This window comes from Cygnus atratus, chromosome 2, assembly GCF_013377495.2.
Source record: "Cygnus atratus isolate AKBS03 ecotype Queensland, Australia chromosome 2, CAtr_DNAZoo_HiC_assembly, whole genome shotgun sequence".
Lineage (NCBI taxonomy): Eukaryota > Metazoa > Chordata > Aves > Anseriformes > Anatidae > Cygnus > Cygnus atratus.
Window position 1 is genome coordinate 18,869,768 of NC_066363.1, and position 6,000 is coordinate 18,875,767.

The window sequence follows — 6,000 nt, forward strand, 5'->3', positions numbered from 1 at the left end:
AGCAAACATTTCCAAGCAACCTCCATATATAGCCATAGCAATAAAGGATAGAAAATATTTCCTAATTGCAGAATTTAGACTCTTGCCAGACAGAATGCAGTTTCCAAGGAAGGACTCATCTTTACTAAAGCATTACTCAATCTTAACTGTCTTCACAGTGCATGGTCTGTTTTATCTGGCCCCAAGAGAATCCCGTAGTTTTTCTTTCCCATTGCCATCCCAATAACCAACATCAACGTAATGCTAACTCTAACAAGCTCATAGAAGGTTCTACTTCTGCAGGATAACTGCTTCTATTATTTTATCTGCTAGTGCAAGAAAAGTTCTTAAATCAGTGAATAATATGTCAATGATGAGAAAAAGATGACACTGCTACATTTCATTTTGAATAACCTTCCTATGTAAAAAAATCTATACATTTCAATTCTAAAACAATTAGTAAATGTATAATTATAAGCAATCCTGCATGTTACATTGTACGTTATACTTGAGTTACTCAGCAAGACTTCTCATGTAAGCAATATAGTTTCAATGAATTTCAAGGTAAGTACAGAATTAAATGGCAGCGTTAGTCATGCAGTAACTAATTTCACAACCTGAAGTGCTTTCTGAAATGCTATGAACACATCACAGATTGCAAATAAGTAAATACTTGTTCATTCCCCAGCAGGTCTCCTCTGAGACTTGGGATTCCACCTAGAGAGAGTTCTGTGTGAGCTGCACATCCAGACATGAGAAGAGAGAGGGAGCACACAAAAGCATGATCTGGGACTACCCCAACATTACACCTGCAGAGAAAAAGAGAAGGAGGGATACACGTATGTTGAGATGTATGTTGTCCAGAACCCCTAAATCAGACAAAACTAAGTTACATTCTTCCAGAGTTAAGGCATCCTATAGCCAGTAGGGCAAATGCACACTAAGAGAGCAGTGCTTCATTTGCTTGTGGCATCACATCCCAAAATGCAACAACAACAAAAGAGATTGCATGTACAAGCTCCTGGAACCCACACCTGCTTGCTGCAGCTCTTTCTTGCTACTCTTTTACAGAGAGGAGAGCCTTGACATCTCACACTTCTCACCATGCAACCTGGCACTGCAGGGGCTTCCTGCCCTGTCCTTGTAAAGAGAAATGAGCATGAGAACAATACGCATTGTACCCCTCTCTGGGGGGACAGATCACAAGAAAACTGAATGAAAGATGAGAGGTAAGGAACAGGTAGGCAAGCCAAAGAGTAAAAATGGTGACTTGTGAGAGTCTGGGCAACACAGAGATGCATATAGCATCATTACAACACGCAAAACACCAGAAGTTTGGAGGTACTCAAAAGCCACCTGGACATGGTCCTGGGCAACCTGCTCAAGCAGATGCAAATCTGAACAGATGATCTCCAGAGGCCCCTTACAACCTCAAACCCTTTCTCAGCCAAAATCACTACTTCTAGAGGGAAACCATTTAAAGTCTCTCCATGCTCCTAGAAGAAGCATAGAAGAGTAACAGGCTCCCCTGCATTTCCTCCTCTCTCCTCTGCATAGATGAAAACTGGTTTAAGTCTATGCTATTAAAAGCAAACTAATAAAAAATTGCACTTTAAAAATGGGGCAGTTTGGGGCCTAGAGTAAAAAGATTAAGAGTACTATGGGAGGAAGGAAGAGATACAAGGAAAGAAACTATAAGGTTACAAATACAAAAGCTACAGTATATGAAGGAAAAAAAAAAAAACACTCAGGGCCCACAATATTTTACAGACCTACCATTAAATTGCACAAAGCGTATCAAACAATTCCTAGATACTCCAATAGTTCTATGAAGCATTTCCCAAGAAGTTTTCAAAAGAGATTTAAAGGAGGGTTTCTTCCCTTCCCCTTACATGGGAAAGCTTCAGTAAAAGGCATAACAGATCATTTTAATATCCCCTTCAAAACACAAGCCTTTATCATCATGCAAACCTTTACACTGCTCTGTCCCATTCCACTCTGTCCACAGCGTGGAATCTGTTTCTCCTCCTGACATTGCACACAATCCTGGCACAAATAACATTACTACCCCCAAGATCTGGCAGTATACCTCAGTTTTAGCAATGAAAATCTCAGTATTTTCCTTGAATCTTTATATACATTTGGAGTAAATTCATTTCATGCTGGCTTGGAAAACTACCATTCCAATATTTAATGAATTCTGAAGCAAAGCATCCAAGAATGTAGCCAATTCCAGCTTATGTTAGGTGAAAAATGGAAGAAACACTACTATTCATCTGTCAAGAAAACATAATAGGAGCAGTTTCACATATATAAACTATGTATACAAAGTTCCATACATCTTCAGTGAATCCATATCTACAAACCAAATGGCATGTAGACTTACGGATAAACAATGTCAAGCATCTGTGCGAGTCTCCACTGGAAGAGTAGTGAACACATCTTTTTCAGTCCGAAGGATTTGGATCTCTAGTATGACACATGAATGCTCCTATGCACCACAGTATAATACATTCAAGCAAAAGCAATTTATTTTTTGCAGAATGAAAGACTCAATGATGCCTGCTGGAAAATGATGTTTTGAAAGAGGCCCAAAGACCCACATATTTGTAATGGACTGGAAAGACCTTCACCACCAGGTCAGCAATTTATGTTCCAGCCAGGCTATTTACAAGGGAAAGCAGTTACCACCAATGGCTCTTTGAAAGCTTGAGCCGACAAGCTCAGTATCATTGCCAGAGATCAAATATGCAGAGATACCATGACAAACCAGCCACATGGACTACTTTAGCAGAAGAGCCCAGGACTGAGGTAGTGCACAAAATGAATTAGTCAGTTACCAGAACTGGACTAAGATAACTAAGCTGGGTTTGCAACACAGTTCTTGTCTACAGGCTTGAGCTTCTACCCACCACAATAATGTCAAATGACCAGCATAAGAAAAGGTAAGAAAAAACAATCTCTCATCCTGCATCAGATTGTTAACTCAGCACAATTTGATAGAAGTGATGAGTCAAACTGAACAAGAAAGTCCCAGTTTTTTCCTCTCTCCCTGCCTGCCAGCATTACTTCCATCCTACTTTTCCATTTACTTCAGTTGCCTCCCCCTTCGGCTTGTTTCATGTCCTCTGATTCTTGCTTCACCGTGCTGTCCATTCTCAGTGCCATGTTTGCCACCCATAATCTATTTTCTCCTCCTTGCTTTCTTCACTGCTTGTAGCAACTTTTAATAGTCCTCTGCAAACTCTGGTTAATCCAGATAACAATTATAAAAATAAGCAAGTCTTATCTTTAAGACTTTTGTATCTATAAAAATGCCTGTAAGTACTTAGGCTTTCAGTACATTGCTAAATTTTTCCATACATGTGTAAAAGTCAAGACTCATAGGGATGCAATAGAATATCCAAAAAGAAAAAAAAAAAAAGAAAAAAAAAAAGAAAAAAAAAAGAAAAAGTGAAGATTCAGCCATGGCTGAGAGCTAGAACAGGAACTAGAACTAAACATCCTCATTTTCAACTGAGTGAAAGATGAACTTCAAAATCATTAACAGTCTCCCTTTGCTTACAGCTGGAGGTCATGGCAAATGTCAAACACAAGAGAGCTGTTCAATTAAGGGCAACCTTACAAAATCCAAACTATTACCATCAGCAGCCTAGACGTCATCCTTGCCCCAGCAAAACCACCGCCTGGACAGAAGCTATTACACAAGTGTCCACACTTTAGAACTGCCAAGCTGTAACCTTCAATAAAGAGAGATGAATGTACTCTCTCAAGAAACAATTCTGCTGTTCCAAAGTAGTGGCTTCCTTAGGAATTGGGGGGGGTAAGGAGGGAACAGAATAAGGCAACTAAAGTTTTCCCACCTTTTCCAATAGTCCAAACCAAAAGCTACACGTACAGCTTAACAGCACAGCAATTTATCACAAAGCAATAAACAGGAGATTGCTATTTCAAATAGAGAAATAGGTAGACAACAGTTAGCTATTCAGAACATCTATTTGTTTTCGGGAAAGGAAAAAAGATGACTGAATACAAAAGCAATGCTTTCTGGGATGGGGGAAGAGTTTCTGTGGAGAAAAAAAAAAAGTAACTAAATGCAGTAGTTTTCTTCAATGGCAGTTTTATTTTTGTACATTGAGTGCTTTAGAAAACACAGCCGGTCTAAACTAGAGTAAATTTTCAAAACAGTTTTAGAATAATTCATCTGCAGCACAGGAGCAGAAAACAAACAAACAAAACCCCCTTTGTGTATAGTTCCAGGCACAGTAGCATTAAAAGCACTCAGTGCTAGACGACCTCCTCCAATTTTGCAATGATCTGTGGATAAAAGCTGTCTAAAACCCACAAGCCTGAACTATGACATTATGTAAAGTCTTCGGGCCTATGTACGTCAGTCAGAGCTCCGGGTCCGTACAATACGGGGTCAGAGCTGTTCTCTGGTTGCAGGAGTTGTGCTCTGTTAGCACTGCACCCTGCTCAATGTACGTAACACCAGGACCAACTACGTGCATAGGACTTCCTGCATGCATTACTTAGGGTGTTTTCAAAGCCTACAGGAGGAATTTGAGATTAGGTTAAATTTCTCGATAAACATAGAGCTAAGGAAAAAAAAAAAAAAAAGAGTTGTTATATTTAGTCAGAGATCTTCTAGATTGGTCACTGTATACAATTTTAATTCTTAGAGACAGGTGATACAGACTCCTATACACTGCATCCTCACTGCACTTTGCTTCACACAGTTCACAAGGTCAGAAGAAAAATAAATAAATAAACATGGTTTTCATTTTCAGTTCAAACTTGCAGAAAGGCAGCTTACTAAGAGGTAAACTTAAGGAGTTTTAATGTTTGATATTATGCAATATTTTGCCCAAGAGTCTAAACACGCTGTCACGATAAGAAGCAGCTATCGTCCACACAGCCCTCCTGAGCAACCCGAGAGCAGCTGGCGATTTCCCCGGGCGGTATGCAGCGCTCATCTGCAGAGCTCCAAACAATTATTTTGAAACTATCACATCACAGAAAGTCCAAGAAAAATGAAAGTGAATGACAACGACTGATTTTCAACAGCAGCGCACGAAACGAAGCACTAAACACGACGTCTAAATATGCTGAGAAACTTACGTCACCACAGCCACCAGCACCGCATGCAGCAGCTGAACTTTGCCAAACACCGAGAAGCCAAATTCTTAAAGTTAACACTAGTTTTAACTCCAGAAGCAGCAGAAAGTTGGCCCTGGGCAGCAAGCAGATCCTACCTGAGGGCAGAGCCACACGCCAAACACCCCTGAGCATCCCCCCGCTGTACCTGCGGGCAGAGCGGCGGCTCCAGGCTTGGGGACGCTTCTTTGGGGACGCTGATTTCTGCCCCTAGGGCTCAAAGGGAAAGCTTCCCACCGACATCGCACTCTCTTACATCATTTTCTGTATCCCCCCTCCAAAGAGCGCAGCAATTCTATGATGGGAAGCTTCCGACATCAGTCCATACACGCGACACACCCCTCCTCCCGCAAACATTTTTTTTGGGGAAAAAAAAAAAAGTCATTTTTGCGGTACTCCGCGCTCACAAAGCACCAACTTCGCAAGTCGGACGTACCGGTAAGTTTCCTCCGCACGGGGCAGCCGGGCCAGCCGAAGGATGCTGCGCTACGAGACCCCCCCGCCCGGGCTGCCGGAGCCCCCCACGGCTCCCCAGGGACCACGGGGAGCCCCCTCCGCCCTCCCCAAGTTCACGGCCGGCCCCGGGCAGGTGGGAGGGTGGGAAGGGGGCAGCCGGCCCAAGGTCACCCCAAGGCGAGGGGGGCAAACTCGGGATACCCCTCGCTCCCGCGGCGAGCTGCGGAGAGGCGGAGGCTGCGCGGAGCGGCGCGGAGCTGTCGGCTGCAGGGCGGGCTGCGTGCTTCCTCCTCCTCCTCCTCCTCCTCCTCCTCCTCCTCTTCCTCCCCTTCCCCCCGCCGACTTTCACTTCACCTGCAGGCAGCCCGGCTGCGGCGGGGCGGCTCCGCAGCTCTCCCCGGGACTGCA

General features: G+C 43.2%; 1 protein-coding gene across 1 annotated transcript in view; it reads right to left on the reverse strand.

Annotated features, from left to right (window-relative positions):
- The window catches only part of KIAA1217 (KIAA1217 ortholog), a 362,990-nt gene extending 357,376 nt beyond the window's left edge, over positions 1–5,614 (reverse strand). The window contains exon 1 of the mRNA XM_050708763.1: positions 5,573–5,614. The gene's annotated coding sequence lies outside the window, so the exon portion shown is untranslated. The remainder of the gene's footprint in view (positions 1–5,572) is intronic.
- Positions 5,615–6,000: the final 386 nt, after the last annotated feature.